The 18,515-nt window shown below is 39.9% G+C and overlaps 1 protein-coding gene across 8 annotated transcripts in view; it reads right to left on the bottom strand.

The window, feature by feature from the left end:
* Positions 1-18,515, bottom strand: part of MACROD2 (mono-ADP ribosylhydrolase 2) — an 866,413-nt gene that overhangs the window by 770,753 nt on the left and 77,145 nt on the right. The window lies entirely within an intron of this gene.

The following is an 18,515-nucleotide window of genomic DNA, read 5'->3' as shown; positions in this document are numbered from 1 at the left end:
AGTGCACTGATAAGAAACCCACTCGGAAGCTACTACTTTTCAGGTCATGAGCTTCACCTCCCTCTGTGTTCAGGTTAACAGTATTACACTTGAAGGATTTCTTCATTATTAACTACTTGGAAAAAAAGTTTTCACAACAGTGAACAGTGTGCATAATGAAAGGGACGGAAGGCGTGGAGTTACAGCCCTCTGAAATACAATTTTTAAAAGAGACAGCAAATTAAAAATACTAAATATTTCAGACATTATCTCAGACAAGAAGGAATGTATACCAAATGCAATTCAATTCTATGAGAATATTAGTGGTGCTTGGCCCATTTTCCTAAGAGTAGTAAAGAATGAGCAATGAAAAGAAGAAAGAGACTGATGGTTTCAGTGATCAGCCTGCAAATGAATCTCCTACCAGGGATCCATCTAACCGCGCAGACGCAAAATTTCCAGTAACACAGTTTTCTTTTTTCATCCTCATTTTCTCCAAACTCCCTGTACCATGGAACTGTTGACACACGTCACTTTAAAAAACATCTCCTGCAGTTTCCTGAGCAGGGGAGGTGCAGCAACTGTCCTTCCTTACTGACCTTATACAAACCATTCCTCCTTTGCATGGAGCATTGAATGGATCCATGGAAAGGGGAGTATAATGCTAAACAACAATGTGCTCAGCTCACTGTAATGCACCAAACAAGATTATTTTGCTCTGTTGTCCCATCTGGTGCCAATCTAGGGAAGGGCAAGAAGTGAAGACTGAGCATGTGGAGCTTCATTATGTTGATGTGCAAAAAGCTTCCCAAGCAGTGAGTGGGAAAGTAAAACAATACAGAGGGACTGGACAGACCTGTTCCTCATCTGCTCTCACACAGGGGGATGGATCCCTGGTATCTGAGCCCATTTCATGGCTGGGTCACTGGCCAGAGAGCCTAGTTCTATGCCAGCAGTTCTCCAGTAACAGAATTAAACAGGTTTTGTTGGATTTTCAAGTTATTTAAAAACCTCTCTGCCAGCTGCCTCCAAATTTATGTTGTGAAAATGGTAAAATGACACTCAGTAACTACTTTGCCTTCTGAGGCACCTAAGCCAGAAGTGCCTGGTAATGGTATGTACCAACTCCAGTGATGCCACACAAGGTCATAAGAGTATAAAGAAGTTGGCATTTGAAGAGATAATTGTATGACAGTCTAAAGCAAAATGACTTTTCATGTGACATTTTTATCTGTGAGGCAGTTAGGGTACAAATCCAGAGCAACTTCAGTAAATCAACCCGGTTGTTCCTACTTCACTTTCCACCAGCAAGATGAAAACCTGGACAAGGCTCTGTCTTCCTCAGGAAACCTGGTCAGGCTTGCAGGAGAGCTGGTGTCCTCTTACCACATGTGATGTCAATGCAAAAAATGGCACACTGGAGTGTACAAGACCTTCCTCAGGTTCTACAGCAACTTTTACTCCACACACATAGGTTAAAATTAATTTGGCAAGTGAAAGGTTGCTTTCAAACTAAACTGTGTGTTTTTTTCCTTTGGCTGTTTATACAAATTTCTATTCCTCTCCATGTCAGGCCTGTCTCTTGAAGACTTGCTCCTTATCCTAGTGCTGCAGTTGCTGCATGCAGTGCTCCCCAGCACCATCAGAAATCTCTTCTGTTAGACAGGTGTATGTGCAGGTAAAGCAGATTATTACAGTAGGCAGTTCATTCAACACATTTATCAAAATAACATTAATCCACATTAAATTTATCTCAGTTTTTGAATTCCATGTTATTTCTGTGCACTGTTCAATATTTAACTGTGGAGCAAGGGGTGGGGGTTTTTTTCAGTATTGCCTGAACCTATGTGAGTTCACTTGATCAGTGCTCTCCGTATTCAAATACTATGCCTTTTTAAAATTTATATTGCTATCCTGAATTGCCTACAGTTCTGTTTTAACCTGAAAGCTGTCTCCAAAAACATCCTGGTACTTTGGAAACCATATTAATTTTGTCTCATCTTGGCACCTTCCAGAACTAGGGCCAGGAGCTGGACTCAGTGATCCTGATGGGATCCTTTGAACTCAGTATATTCCATGATTCTGTGAGAAACTTGCTTCATTTATAAGCTGTTATTTCCTAGCTTTCTACCAGAGCCTGATGTGCAGCAACTGTTAGGGTTTTTTGATTGTATTTTTTTCTTTTGGCTTCAACAGTACCAAATTTTATGGTCTTGGAACAGAGTTTCCATCTCTCCAGCTAATGCACTAGTGAGCATGCAAGCTATCTTGTGCCAATGCTGTACATATTGAATGTAGAGCAGCAAATGCAATAAAGCAAGAGCAAAAATAATAAAGGCTTATTTGCTATTAAAATAATTTACTGATGACATAATGCATTAAAGCATATATATATATATATATATACACATATATATATATATAGACTTCCTGCTAAGAGGATGAAATTTTGCACATTCACCTGCAGCTAAAGTTGGGTAAGATTTTCAGAAGTTGGCTGGCAGATGCCATCTGCCTGGATTTATCCAAACCACATTTGAGATAAATTGTTTGAGATGGTTTTTGGGCAGAACCATAATTCACAAGGGTGCCCTCCACTTTCAGAACGCCTTAACCTTACTTCCAAATCCATATATTGTTTCAGCATCACCTTGGGACTGATCTTTGTTTAATTAACTGTTTCTTTACTGATACCAGAACAGCCAGAGCTTCAAGCTACAGGCCAGCACTTAACCATCAGTGATTTTTTTTTTTTCAAAGCATGAAGTTACTCCATACCTGAGGAGTTTTCATCTTTTAAACTAGCCCAGAGTGGTTCCATCAGGGAGAAAAAGCTCATTGACTGAATTCAGACATCAGAATTTTACCTTCTTTTGTTTGCAAATGAATTTAACTTTGGGGTAGTGGATAAGAGTCCCACCCTTGTGATGAAATTAGAGCCCTTTCAAACACTCTGAAGGTACAACCATGACACAGGTATTAAAATCTGGACACAACTGCTTTAAAAGTTTTTTCTTTTGGTAAACATGAATGTTTGATTTAATAGTTATTTCATCAATTAATTTCCTGCTCCTCTTAAACCCAGATCAAAGTAGAACATGGATCTCACTGAAAGGGTGGCAAAGCAGACGCTCAAAACAAGCATCACCTTCCTTTCTCAGCAGAGGACGTCAAGTAAGATACTCACAGTGTGGCAGCCTTTAAGTGATGCCTGAGGAACATTTCTCCCCTGAGGGGAAACCAAGGCACTCCAAATGGGTGTTAAATAAACATCCTCTGGATTTTTGATGGTCTAAGGCAAAGGCATACAATACACGTTTTGGCAACCAAGCAAATGTCCATCGTAAATGCCCTGTGCCTGAAACCTGCAGGTCAGTACTGCAGATGTGAATTTCCCAATTTCAGCTGCTTTTCAGAGCCTCTTTTTGTTTCCTTAGGATAAAAATGTAATGGAGTCACAGTATAAAACCCCTCAAGATTAACAACATGAGTTGAAAACATCTTTTTGATATCTGAAGCTGGACCTTTTAAGCTTAGCAAGAACACTCATAAATAACTTATAAAAATAGAATGGTCTTAATAGGGCTAATTAAATAATCTGACTTGTTCAAGCTGGTTGATAGTGTTCATATAGGCTGATACTCTGTCCTGAACAGCCCTCTTAAGTCATCAAAAACAGAGCAGATCATACCCAAGTGCTAGCACAGGCTCCCATCCCCTGGCTGAGCTTAAGGAATATCTATCTATAGACAGAGCTGTGGAAGGTCTAATTGTTCAAACTCCAGGGGCTGCACCATGTTCTTTCATCACTAACTGTGGGAACATCATTTACAAAAGGATGAAATTATGCACGTTATGCATAATTTAGTGTCCCTAATTTATGCAAAAGAGTTAAAAATTTATTTAGCTCAGAACTGCACATCCGATTTATGTAATAATGCTTTCTCCAGTGGCTTTAGACCCTGATAAATGCCTGCCAGGCTTTCCACATCAAAATAGATGGGTTTTACGGATGTGAGGATTGGTTTTGTTTAAGAATTTTTCTTGTCTTGGTTTATTTAAAATTTTTTTGGGGGGGAGAATAGGGATTTTTTTTTTTTTTTTTTTTTTTTTTTTTTTTTTTGTAATTAAGAACAATAAATAATTTTACTGCAAATCTTTCCGTTTTTAATGGGATACAAAAGTGAACTGGTTGATAATTTTAAATGAATGCCCCCAGACATGGCAAGTGCTGGTGTGACAAAAGACATCCTCACAAACTCTGCTTTCCCATCTCACCTCACAATAATGCTTTCCAGGTTTTTAACTTGAAGCCTTGCTTTTATTGCAAGGATTACAAAAAGGATGACAACTGGGGACCTCTAAGTTTTGAGATGCACACAAGCAGTTCTATTTCCATAATGCAGGCATGGCTGCCTTTCAGGCTGGGTTACACACAGGAGGCCACAGCAAATCTAAGCCTTTGTCCACCTCTGAGCCTGCTGTATTCACAAAATTTCCTAAATCACTGGACCAAGCATCAGGAGCTTCAACAGGCAGTAAGAGAAAGCCTCCTTACCTTACACATCACCTTCAGCTACCTGTTTTTGTGCGTAAAGTGGAGTTAATTTGGCTTCCTTAAGTGTTGTTTTTTCATGGATTCAATGAGGAAGTACAGAAGTGACAGTTGTTAAAAAGGTATACCCTTCTACCAAGGAATGCTGACAAAGCAGAGGACTTAAGATATGATGTTTTAACCCTTATTCCAGAATTACATTCCAAATACAAGCCTGTGTAAACCCTATGCACTCCTTGGTTGTGGGTATAATAGGCTCACTCCCTGTTTAAGCTACATTTAATGGACACAAGTTACTTCCATTGCACTCCTCCTCAAAACTATTTTCATTTTCTACACAGTTTGAGCAACAATGTAAGAACGTGGATAGGTACAGAGTCTGTGGTATTTTGTTTGTTTACTTGGTTTCAGTAATCTTCTCAGGAAACATTAAAGACACTTACTTCCAAAGCCTGATGGAATAAATTACTGCCCACAAGGAACATGAGCTCATTATAGAAAGAAAGCCATATACAGGGAAATGCTAACCCAGTGAATAAATACAATTTTAAGGCATTAGCTGATAACACAGAACCTCCACCTAATGTCTTTAAAGCAATTATTTTACCTTTAAGAACTCCTTAATGGCATGTAACCTACTTCATCCACTAAAAACCTTTTCATTTCTCCCTGATACAAAAATTACATACAGCATGCTAAAATAAAAATTAGGAAAAACACCACAGTACTTCCAGGTCTTGGAAGGTTTTCTGGTTGCTGGAATTCGGCACTTTGCAGCCCAGTGAAGTAAGGAGTCAGGAGAATATCACTGGAGGAGCTGAAGTGCTGACCTCATGCAATTTCCTTGGATAAAGGAAAAAAAAGGCAGAGGTGGAACTACAGTGGACCTCAGCAGCTCCACCATGGCTGTCTCAGACAGACCCTCACCTATCCCAGGCTACAAACCTTGGGGCTTTTGACTACAGGAAAATTTGTAAGTTCCTTTAAGGGTCAAAAAGGTTGAGCAGCAGCAGGACAACCACCATCCCTAAGCTCTTCTTTCTATCCTTTTTTTTTTTTCCTTTGTTAATTAAATAAAGCTCATTGAGAGAGTTTGTTCAGTAAACAGAACTGTTATGCATGTAAAAACCTCTTCAGTGCTAACTGCACTTGTTGATACATAGTGGAATAGTGCTGAACCCTCCCCTTAAGGAGTTTGCACTTAAATCCAGGGCAGGCACATCACAAAATATTTTCCCTGGAAATCTCTACTATTTCCTGAACTTACAAATATATGATGTTAAGGGTGGGGGGAACAAGATAAGAGTATGTTCCTAGGAAGTTGCTCTTATCACTGTTGCTTTCCTGTGTTCCATATATAAATTTAAGAAATCGAAATAAACAAGATCGATTAAAGAGAATTTTGGAGGAGAGGTGCAATACCACAAAAATCACATTTCTACTACTGAGAATTGAATTATGCTGAACAGCTACTTGGTTTATCATAACTTTTCTGTCTCAGGAAATGCTCACATCTTTCATTATCTGCTGGCTGAGGGACAGAGCTACACTGATCAGAGCATTCCTTGGGTACAGACAGAGGCATTGAAAGGAGCCAAATATATCTGAACAAAACTAATAGGGACTGGTTTTGTCAAAAAAAAAAAAAAAATAAAAATTGTCCTAAATTTCTGTGTCTTGTCCAAAATATTTTGTCCCAGAATCTGAAAAATATTACTATCCTACATTATTCTTAAAAAAAAAAAAAAAAAAAAAAAAAAAAAAACCACAAACAAACCACTTATCTTTCCAGCATGGAAGGTTTGATGCAATGCCCAGCTTTAGCTGTAAAATAAGTTTTAAAAGTTTTGTTTATATGACTTCATACCCAGTGCTGTGATGAGTACATGTTTATTGAGGACCTCCTCAGTGTTTTTTAATAAATGTTCTGCACGGAAGTAAATGGTTGGTTGTGCAATACAGTTCCCACTCATTTTCCCTGTGTTACCAACAGACTTCTTTAACACTTGTATCATTTCAGTCCTTAAATACTGAAAGTGCAAGAAGTGGTTTGTCAAAATTTTTTAGTGTCTTAGAGATGTGAGAGGGAAAGGACAGAGACATTATATTAGGATGCTAATGAGAGCGAAAAGGGTGCTATTGTATGCTGGAGGGAGATTTTCTTTGTTTTACTGAAAGGAAAAAAAAAAAAAACACACCACACAAAACTTTCACAAATGCAGCTATTTTGACAAAAGGACCTGCTCATGCAAGAAACACATCTTGTTCCCAAAGCAACCACACCACTTTGGGAAGGGAAGAGAGTGTCTCTCTTTGATGTTGATTTGAAGGTGATATCCTGCATCCCATGAAGGAGCACCCCACTGGTAGAGTCAGAATAAGTTGGATTGTCTTAATATCCATTTCAAACTCAATACTGGTGTTGCTGCAGAACTAGGGAGCAAAGCAACCCAGTCTCAGGGACTTCAAATAAACCCCCAAACAAATCAAAAAACAACCAACCCTGCAAAATCCTCCAAAAGCACCTATCAAAGTGATTTCAATCCAGTGATCTGGTACACAGTCAAAGGATGTAAGCTCTTCTAATCCGACTCTTTGAGCTCCTCCAGGCTCCAGCCCCCGTTGCCATGGCCCTGCTGACACCTCCTGCAAAGGACAGGAGCCCCACAGGCCTGAGGGCTGCTGGCTGTGGGTTTCATACTGCAAAAACAGCTTGGGAGGCGAGGAGCATGAGGCACCCATTCCAGTCCAGGAGGTTTTATTACAATGAGTTCAGCTCTGGGCAGGCTGCCATCATCAGCGTATTTCTGACAGGTATTTTATTTTTCCTCCACAGAATACCTAACGCTACTGAAAGCACTCGCTGCTACGTTAGATACTGCTGGTCTCTTTAGATAAAAGAAAATAAAATTTGAAATTACCTACTGTTCACTCCTTTGTGCTAATAAAGACTAACTTTATCCTTCAGTATAATCCCGCCAAATCAATTAAAACGCATTCAGTGGGTTGAAAGGATACCAGTGAAGTATTAACAAAAGCCTGGCTTGGATTATGCAAAATTTTTGCAGCAGTTGACTGATGCAAAGATTTCTGTGGCAATACTTTCAGGAAAAGAAAATACATCTAGCTCTTCAAAATGTTTCTTACTCGGTTTTGCTCAGCAGCTCTAGGGAAGTTATTAGGTCAGACTCCCACAACACTGACCTCTTTCTGAGGTTTGCAAGTCAATATGTGAGCGATGAGTGAAGTCTCCCATACTCATTCATGGAAATCTCTACAGTGCTGCTGTAAACTGGGGCTTAAGGATATTAAATAGGAAAATGTCTTAAAACAGAAGCAGCTCATGTCTGGGTATGCTTGGGTGCATCACCCTCAGCTGAGGAACCTATCTAGGACATGCCTGAGCCTTCCTCAGGAATGAAGCAGAATTCCTGAGGATAGGGAAATAATCCATGCTAGGTGTCAATGGGGGCTGGAGATCTGCCAAGGCATCTGTTCCCATGTCTTACCCACCAGCTAAAATGCCACTATAGAGGGGGAAAAAACCAATTTTTCCCCTTCTGGGCAGGAGCTCTGGCAGGTGCTGTTACTTGTGCTAGGTTTGGTCAGCAGACAGCCAATACTGCTTTCTTTGCAAAAACCAAACACTGGGATAAACTTTCATCTGTCAAACAAGCCAGGGATCATGTTTTCTAGTGCTTTCACATTTGTAAGAAGCTGCCTCTGACATCTCCCCTCAGGGCTTGATCATACAATGAAGGAAAAGTAGGGAATTTTAAAGACGCTGGCAAGCGTTTGGTCTTTCAAAATGTCATTGCTAATCTCCACATCATCCAGCCTGCTCCATAATCAAGATAGAGGAACTGTACAAGTGCAAATTAGTGTCACTTATGTCCTAAAAACAAGTAAGGAAGAGGATACAGAATAAGTATGCCCAAAAGCAACATCAAATTTATTCTCCGTGATCAGATGAGAGATTTACTGAAGTTTATTTCACCTTACACAGAAGCAAAACACAGCAAACAAACATGAAGATATCTCTATGACATTTACCATCTGGCTGAGCAGGTTAGCACTGTATTATGGCTGTACTTTGCTCAATAGCAGTGAGAACAGGGAGGCAAGGAGTGGTCCTGAGCTCCCACAGCCGTTTTCAAACACTTCCAAGGTTCTGATTTATTTTTTTCTTTTGAGTCCATTAATAGAAAAATGAACCAGGATTATTTTAGGACATTATGCATCTCAACAACGTGATATGAGTAAAGAGAATAAATTTTTGGGGGGTCACCTGTTGAGGTGCAGGACAGACATCTAAAAGCAGCTCTGTTATCAATCCTGAGATGCCACATGCCAGCCTGGAGCATCAAAGGAGGGCAGCAGCACTGTGAGCCCACGGATGAGCAACCTCAGCACACAGGACTGGGAGAGCACATGAAAAACTGCCAATGTTTCCCTGAACCACTGAAGCACAACAGGGAAGCAGCTAATTCATACTAGTGGGCACTAGGACATCGTCCAAGACCTTTAAACTCTTTTTCTTCTGGGAGCTGACCCAGATTTGACTGTTACTCTAATGGTAAAAAAAAACCACTCGCTGCTTAATACCTGCAGTACACGATTAGATGCTGATGATGCAGGCTCCTTGAACACTGCAAAGTGCTGGGGGTATTTGTTGTTAAATCCAGAGTTTTGCAGGAGTAATTATTGTACCTGCACAGAAGAAAACCCCAGGATTTCCTATATGGGGAAAGGCAGCAGTGTTAAGTGCAGGTATTTTGTGTTAGGAGAAAACTAGCAGGAAAAGAAAAACAAACACCACTTCTGCCCACTCCCTCCAACCATAGGGATCAACAGTACATATTCCAATTTTATTTTAAAAAACTGAAAATATTCTGTGTCCAGAAGAGTCTTTTTTAAAAATGTGCTTTGTAAGGCCTTTTTTGTAACATTCATCCTTTACTAATTATTTTTAAATGTTCTTCTAATCAGTTTGAAAGGGACCAGTAATTTTTGGCTCAGCTGTAGCAGCAATAGAAGGAATCAGCACAACATCCCAGAGGAATGCAAAATGTACTAACCAGATATGAAGTCAGCTACACAACATTGAAATCCATGCAATCCACATCAGATTGTCTGTTTAACACTGCAGAATTTGTGATATTTACTCTGCCACTCAAGAGCACTCTTTACATGACACTTACCCTGGTCTCTCAAAACTACATATTATATAGCCATAGTACAAATGGGAGCACTAGTGCTCTAAATCTATTCTCCATCTTATTTGAAAGCATAATGGAAAATAATAAGTTCTTTTTCCTTTTAAATTACATTTCATTAATCTTGGTCCTTTAAAATAAAGATACAAGCACGTGACCAGATATTTTTTCCGTATACAGCATCATCATTCTTTTGATAAAATTAACAGGTCTTCCAAGCAATTTCTCCTAAGCAGCCAAAAGTAAAGAGTGAGCGAATTACAATACTAATACTAATTTATTAAAAGCTACTTTCAAATGCCTTCAGCTTCCCTTTTCTTTGTTTGCAGCATTACAGGGCCATTTGATAAAGCCAAACTGCAGATGTTCAGCCCTTTGTTTACTGAGGTAACTGCGGCTGAAAACAAAATGGAAGTGACAGCACCAGGGCTACCTCGCCTTGCCAGCAGCAACGCTGTGCTGGAGCAGTTGCTGCTGGAGGAAATTAAACTGTAGAAGCTCTGAAGGATGACATTACTGGGGAGCTCTGCAATTCAGACTGGCAAGGAGGCAGGAGTTGGGAGTCTTGGAGAGCTGCCACCACCTCCCTCCTATGAACCACGGTGTCCCTTTCCCACTCTGCTGTTTTCTGGGCTGCACAATATGTTTTCTTAGACCTGTCACCCATATGGACACTTGGACACGTTACACCAAGTCAATCATGCTGGCCACTCCTGGTATAAAACCACATTTATGCCTCTGTCAGCACTAATTCTGCTGCTTTTTGAGGAGATGACAAAACTCTGCTGGTGCTGCAAGCAGAGGTTCATCGCAGCCAAATGAACATACTGTGAGTTCACACGACAAATAAAAGCTCTCAACTTTTATTTGCAGGCTGTCCTGCAAAATTCTCTCCTTACAGACACATCTATTTCACAGCAAATTTGTGAATTTTTTAAACTTTCCTAAAGCAAGTTCTTATGAAGGCAAGTGCTACAATGCTTGGGCCTTAGGATTGCATTTTAAATAAAAAAAAAGCTAAAAAGCTCTGATTGATCAAAGGGGTTTTTTTAAACCAGAAGATCAACTGTTTCATGCTGTTGAAAATAAGAGAACAAATCCAGGCAATATTTTCTATTTCCCACTACAATTCTTAGAAACACATGTGACATTTATAACCACAGTGTAAAAGCTCATTAATACTCTACCTGACCTATTAAAAAGGGTTATTGGCTAAACACAATAGGAGACATTCTCCTGGAAAACAGGCAAGGAAAGGAGAGAACAGCTCAAGATAAGCCACCTCTCCACAAACAGGCTCAAAGGATGAGATCATTAAATGAGTATTAAAAGCGTCTAACATTTTTCTCCTCCTCTCTGCTCATTTCAAAACTAGCTTAAAACCACAGAATAAAAGCCCAGCGAACACCCCAGTACATTTTAAAAGGCAATTCTCTCTCAAAGGGCTGATAGCAGGCAGGGAGTGGGAGAAAGGTTTATTTTAGCTGAGCTAATCTGACAGACTGGCACCTACTCAGAGGTGTTGGAAGACGTCTGGCGCATCCACACACCCACCAAGAGCAGCACTAAATTCTTAAAGACAGGGCTGCCTGTGCATTAAGTTCCCTTTTAAAGTACTTCTCCCTAGAAGCTTTGTTCTTTCTTTTCAAAGAAATCATTTAAAACAAGCTCCCAATAAATGTGCTCTTTTTGTCGGGGAAGAGACACTTCCAACACTTGACCTTGGGGTTTGCCAAAACTAGCAAACGCTCAAGGCACCGAGCCCATGGAAGCACCAAGAAGGGTGAGAAACCACCTGCTGCCAGATGGAGTCCATATTCATACCCCATGCAGCCTGCTAAAGCCATATTTTAGCTTAAATAATTGTGGTTTGCTTGGGGTTTTTTTCCTACCATAAACTTAGAGAAAACAATCCTAGTTCCTCTCAGCTTATGTTTTTTTAGGCTGAAGCCAAGCTCTTCCAGGCTACTAGTAAAATGCTGGCTGATCCTTCCACCATTATCCTAATTACCCTTCCTTGACCTGTGGCTGTTTAAACTCATCTTCCTAAGTACAGATAGGACACCTTCATCCTTTACTGCTCCCAAACGGTGATGCTGAGCTTATAGAAGGAATTCATATTGTCTGTCCTTAAGCTCATGACATTCTCCTGAAACCAATTAATGGCAGAGGAAAGCAGTTCTTCTCACTTAATAATCCTGTCCTCCCCCGCCTTGCCAGTGTCTCTCAGCTTTGGAGTTGGCAAATTTATTTAGCAAGCTTTTAATTCTTCTGTAAAGGCTGCTAATGAAAATATTAAATAAAGCACGATCTGATCTTTGAGGAGCTCCAGCAGTACCTTTGCACAAACTTGCAGCGATAAAAAGGTTATCAAGAATGACAGCACTGAAAGACTCCAGTCTTTAAAGGTATCTTAACCACCTCAAAAGCCCTTCTTGCAGGAGACAGGATTACCATGATGCAATCAAATTATGTCAAATTATCTCAAGTATTTTGAGCATGTGTGCCAGCCACCCATCCCAAAGAAAAACAAAAGCTGAAATAACACTGTTTGACGCACACAGATGCAGCAAGCTCAGCGACCACTTTTACTCAAACTAATCCAGAAAAGAAGGTCATTGTTATAGTTTCCTGGTTCCCCCAGGATGTCCCTCTCATCCACATGAAGATGCTTTCTTAGCATCACAAAACAGCTTGCAAAGCACTGATCCCCTATGATACTGCAATTAGCTAATTTCCTATACTGATATCTCTTCTACAGCAAACAGCATTTTAATTAATTCTTTAAATATATATTCCTCCAATAGGTTGAACCTTAATTAAAATTAGAAGTGCCTGATAGCATCTTCTTATCTGGTTACAGACGCATTTTTTTGAAATTTGCGGTGATGATATCGCAACCACATTAAAAGGAATACATATTGAATTTTATGTTCTTTCAGTTCAGCAGAACACTAAGAAAATTAATTTAATCTGCATTTACACTCACAGAATCTGTCTCCTGCTTCACTAATAAATATTTTTGCTTTGTTTCAAACATAAGTTTTACGAAACTGTTTTAAACTTCGCCCTGGGCATGCCTCTGACCAGCGGAGATCTACTTAATCTCATATTTCATTAGTTATTGCTTAATTAGAAGCCCATTTGAAAGAAGTTGAATAAAAATGGACCATTTAATTATCGTGAGACATGAAAGAGGCAGAAAGTCCTTTGTAATCCAAGCTGCTCCTCAGCAAGTTTTTATCATGTTTATCACAGACATCATACGTGACTTTCCCATCTATCTCTCTCTCAGCTCTGCATCTCCTGATGCAGCTCTTCAGTCAGCATATCTGAGCTGCCACTACTCATACATTCATCTTCACACAGCTGCCCTGGCATCAGGGAACACCACAATCCACGTTCTTGCAGCCCAGGAGCACCACCACCAAACGCTTCCCAGGCCCCACCCTGTGCTTTATCACACATTAAACCAAAAGACCAGCACAGCAACGAGGGGGAAAACTCCAGCAATGTTGTTCAGCTGCACAACTAGTGCACAACTAAACAGGAGGCCTTCTCAAACCTAGCAGAGTTTATGACAGCTCTTAAGCAAGCAGGGCTTCTTTGGTAATAGCACAACCCTTAAAAATGAATTAAGAAACTGGAAAAGTTTATCCTGAGTCTCTCTAAACTGCAGCCTTTTCTCTTTATAGCCAACCAATTTACAAAACCAGCAAGTTTACAATGCAAGTACAGAATGACCAAGTTAGTATCTATTACATGCCCAACTAAACACCAAATTGTATCAGTATTTCCCCTTGTTCAGGAAGCATTTACACACAAATGCCAAATTACATTCTCTTTTCAGGCTTGGGCATCCGATTATAATTTCAGCTTTCTGATATAAACAAAATGTGCTCAAAACCTTCAATTTATCTGAGAAACATTCACAAACTTCAGTCGTGTCTGAAACCACTCTCTGAAATGCTTATTCGTGAATTGAAAATTAAAGTGTTACTGCTCTGTATTATGCAAATAGCCAAATTCTAGCATTGTAAGAGAAGCAATGAGCTTGTTATCCTGTCACTCCTGCAAGCAGATACCTTCTTAGAACATTATTTCCAAAACTTCTTTTTTGCTCCCTTAACTGTACACGTTTTGATATTAATGAAGGATTTCCACCAACTTAAATGAGATGAGTCACCCAACAATGAGCACTTCTGAAAAGCCGACCATTTTCTTTAACTTGGAATGCAAACAATATCCTCACACTTATCAAAAATTCCCACAAAGGCATTTATGTTAACAAACACAAGATATCCAGTGGAACTGAGGACCAGAGAAGTAAGATAGCAGGTATCAGGACTCTTGCTAAATAAGCATCACATGGTGCATTCCATCAATGCAGCAACTAGCTTTGCTTGGGTGTTCAACAACTAGTTTTAGTTAGATAAATTACATAGCTTAACAGTGTATGTGAAAAATGAGAGTACGTGCAACTGTCTTAAACTGAGATCATATACATCCCGACAGTCATCCTTTATGGAAAAATTCTGCATATGGTGCGTGTGGGTGGACTGAAACCACAATGGGATGAGCGCTGTTACCTCATTGCATCTCCGTAAGGCAGGCCAGGGTGGAGGGCTCAGAGGAGACCGGGCACCTGTCAGATCCATCAGCACATAAATCAGTGTATTTATTGGTATCAGCAGCTCGAGTCACGTGGATCCCATTAAATCCTGCAGCGTTACCTCATCCCTGCGGCACTCAAGGAAGCCTTGTCAGACAGACTCTGCCTCCCACCCGCTCCCACTCAGGTCACACCTTGCAGGTGGCAGGTGACGTGAGAACAGGCTGTGCCAGGGCATGCTGTCCTGCTCACCAAACCACACCGAGTGGCACATCACACCACAACACCCAGCACATCACACCAAACCACACCGACCGGCCCTGGGACACAGGATCCCCACCTCCTGCAGGCCTGAGAGCGCCCAACAGCCAAGCCAGGGATTTGCTCCATATCCCCATGGACAGGGCAGATGTGCCTTCCACAACAGACAGTGTGATGACAGGTGTCCCACACCACCAGGGAAAAGGGCTCAGTCCTAATCACTCTGCTGCTACAGCACTGAGCCTCCTGGTCTGGCTGCAGTGCAAAGCAGGAATCAATCCAGGAATAGTGCTGGAAGCAAACAGGATTCTGAAAGCAGGAACACATCTGAGCCCCCAGCCCATGCTATTTAATTCCAGAGCAGTTACATCATGTTTGCTTATATTCAATCCTTTTCTTTGCCTCATTTAAACTGACTTCATTTTTACAAAGAAAAGCTCAATTTTAATGCATTTCCTTAATCCTTCCCACAGCATTATGCTACTTTCTTTACAACTCAGAGAGCAGCTTCCCATATCTGTGGGATAGACTTTTTTCTTCAGGACAGAGGTTTCAAACACATCTGTCAAGTTGAATGGAGATAGGGAAGAGCTAAGCTCTAGTGTCTTGGGATAAGAAAACACTGACAGTTTTCATGCTGCAGCTGAAAACAATATACTGAGGAAGCATCAAGGAGTGTTTCCATCAGCAGACAAGAGCAGGGAGCAGAAATGAGGCACAGACAGAAGGAAAGGAATTGATCTGGAAGAGCCACCTCTGTTTCCTCTCCTTTTTCACAGCCATAAATTAGATATTAATCTCCATACCTGATTTGGGGGGCTGTTTTAAAAGCTGCTAACAAGGTCTGCACAGCTCGCAGGCTTGTGAATGTTATGTATAAACAAAGAGTCACCACCATCATTAAACCCACAGCATCTTTAGAGGAACCACCAGAAATTATGTTGGTAGGAAAGAAGGGTATTTGAATATATTTTCCATTCTGAAATATCAACACATGCAGAGCTGGCCTGCAATCTAAATGAAACCAAGGGAGTGCTTCCTTTTAAAATGCATTGATGCTGCTTGAGTGAAAAGTTTGCTGCTGATGGGTTTTATGTGCATCTAAGCTGAGCCAAGTGAGCTCAAGACAATCTAGCAATTCTGCCATTTACCATGCTGCTGTAAAATAAGGCTTCTTCCTTCTTCCTAATTATATTCTCAGGCTGCACAACAGACTTATCTATTCCCACTACCCTATAAATGACAATGCTGTTGTAATATTTAGTAATGTATTTCCAAATGTTTAAAAAAAAGGCAAACAATGAGAAGGAGCAGCAAACAGAATAAGAGGCTACTGTCCATACTTCCACAAACACTTGAGCCAAGTGTACTTACACACCAGCATAAATCAAACAGGCATAATCCAATTTAAATACAAGTCCTGCTAGGCTTTTTCATTAATGCATGGTTTATGCTTTTGTCATCTTTTGACTAATTTTATTACATTATACTGAGAGATTTACTATATTACATTACAGCTCAGCTAGTCATAACAGAATTGAAAAAGTTAATTTTGTTTCTCTGTTTCAGAAGCTAGAGAATATATTATGTCATGCTGGTTTTCAATCAGTACATTTTTCTGAAATTCCCCTTTTGTTCTCTCTTCCTGTTCCACATTAAGAAATATACCTCCTATGTACTACTGCTCTTTTAAAAAGCATACCAAAGAATGCTTCCATCCTTGTACATGCTGTCTCTCAAAAAAAAAAAAAAAAAAAAATCAGTTAATTTTTTTTAATTTCTTGTCTATTTTGCTCCATCCTATTTTTTCAGGGTCTCTGGTCAAGCAGTAATAGCTCAGCAGCTCAGCACTGACCTTACAGAAGACAGGATATAGGGCCACCTTGCCTTCACATTTCCCTTACTTGAAACAGCACAAGTAATTCCGTTTAATTTGGGGAGATACATTTACAGCCCAATTTTGAAGATGGGAACATAACTCTGGTGGGCTGTTACCAGCTTTTTGTCTTCCTTAAACAGCTGCTACAGAACATCATCAGAGGCAGGATGATGCTCTGCCCTGAGATGGCTGCACTTGGGAATGAATCACCACAAGGAATAAACCCACTGCTGAACAACATGTGTGCACTTATCTCCATTTCCCTCTTTAAATGGGCTTCTTCCTGGTTTTATTCTTTAGTATTTTATTCAAGTTTCTTAGTTCCTCAGCACCAATACACAAGAGGACCCAGCCAGAATACAGAAAACTGTCCACAGCAAAGGCTCCTGTGCCTACATCCCCAGACTAGTATTGCTTAGAAATTCCAAACTAGTGTCCCAGCTGTTAATGAAAAAAGAGATTTTGGCCCAGAAAACTGCGTAATGTAAAGAAGAACAAAAAAAAAATCAAATAGGAAGACAACCATTATGACAGTGTGCACATACAGCATGACACAGGTCAAAAACACAGTAAAAAAATCGAAGTCATGTTACTGATAAAAACACCTTCCACAACACACCTAATATACCTATTATTTACCTATAATAATATACCTATCATTAGGGATTTTCTAGACTTTTTATTTGCAACTCATTTTAAAAGGACTGCTCAGGGAGTGCTGCTGGTTCCAGACTAATTACTTCCAGATTGTGTTGGAGTTTTCCACACACAAGAAACAAATACAATGATGAAAAACAATACCATGATGAATTTGGTCATGTCAAGGTGTTTCCATCAGCTGCTTCATAACCACTTTGGGAAACTCATCTAGATGCAATTATAGCTTTATTGCAAAGTTTTTGTTGTTTTGTTGGTTTTTTTTAAACACTGGACCACAAAAATCATGTTCCTCATTCAAATCCCATTGAAGTAAATAGGATGATTTCCATAGATTTTGATGACTTCTGGAGGAGGTTTCATAAAAAGATGAACAATAAATCTCTTCATCTACCAGGGAGAGAGGTTAATCTCTTATTTTTAATGCTTGCACATCAAAGAATTCCAGCATTGCACAGGACTGTTGCACATCAAGTCCAATAGATGGCTGTATCATAGTCATAATTTGAAATGAAGAATACTTACATAAAATACACCTCCAAAACTAAGGACTTCGGATTCAAAAAAACTAAGCTCTTCTCTGTGAAGTAACAAGTTATCAATTCAAAGAGATTAATCTTAAAGTTAGAAAAAAATACAAAGCCACTAATTTCATTCATAGATTTTCTTTTCATTTCCCTACAACTAACATATAGCAAACTTCACCTGTGTAGGGTGTACTTTTATACCTTCAATTTGTCATAGAGCACAGTAAGACATACTTACACATATTTTCTCTCCAGATGACATAGTTGAAGGCAAAAAACCATTTAAACACCACTAGGAATGGGGAAAATACTTAAATCCTTACCCAAGATGAGAGTTACAGCCACCACACAGAAGGTTTTTAGCACAGTCCTCCTCAGGAGAAGCTACTCCCAAGAAGCACTTGGAAAGAAAATACTTGTTTGCCTGAAAGTCCTTTACAGAAACCTCAGCTCCAAACTCAGACTCAGGTGGTGCCACATGTGGTAGAAGAGGTGTCTTTGCAGCAGCCAACCACAGTAAGCTCACAAACAGAGACCACAGCTGCATAATAAATAATTTCTTCTTTACTCAAGTATCTATAACTAACAAAGGGAGAAAGTGGTGGGTGTCTCTCACTAAGGGTCTTAATAATCTGCAGAATTCACAATTTTTCTTTTGCCCTGAAACATTTGAAGCTGCTTCTGTTTTTCTGTATAGCTCTGATTACAGGAAAACAGCTGCCTTAATGAACCATAGAGAAAGTTTGCTGGAAAAAAGAGGCTGGGGATGAGACCTTGTCCTGCCTTGTAAGAAGTTTCTTGGCCACTATTTTTCCTCCTTGTTACATAC

The sequence above is a fragment of the Zosterops lateralis genome (genome assembly GCF_965231275.1).
Source record: "Zosterops lateralis genome assembly, chromosome: 3".
Taxonomy (NCBI): domain Eukaryota; kingdom Metazoa; phylum Chordata; class Aves; order Passeriformes; family Zosteropidae; genus Zosterops; species Zosterops lateralis.
The sequence above is the reverse complement of the archived record's forward strand: the minus strand, read 5'-3'. Positions and strand labels throughout refer to the sequence as shown.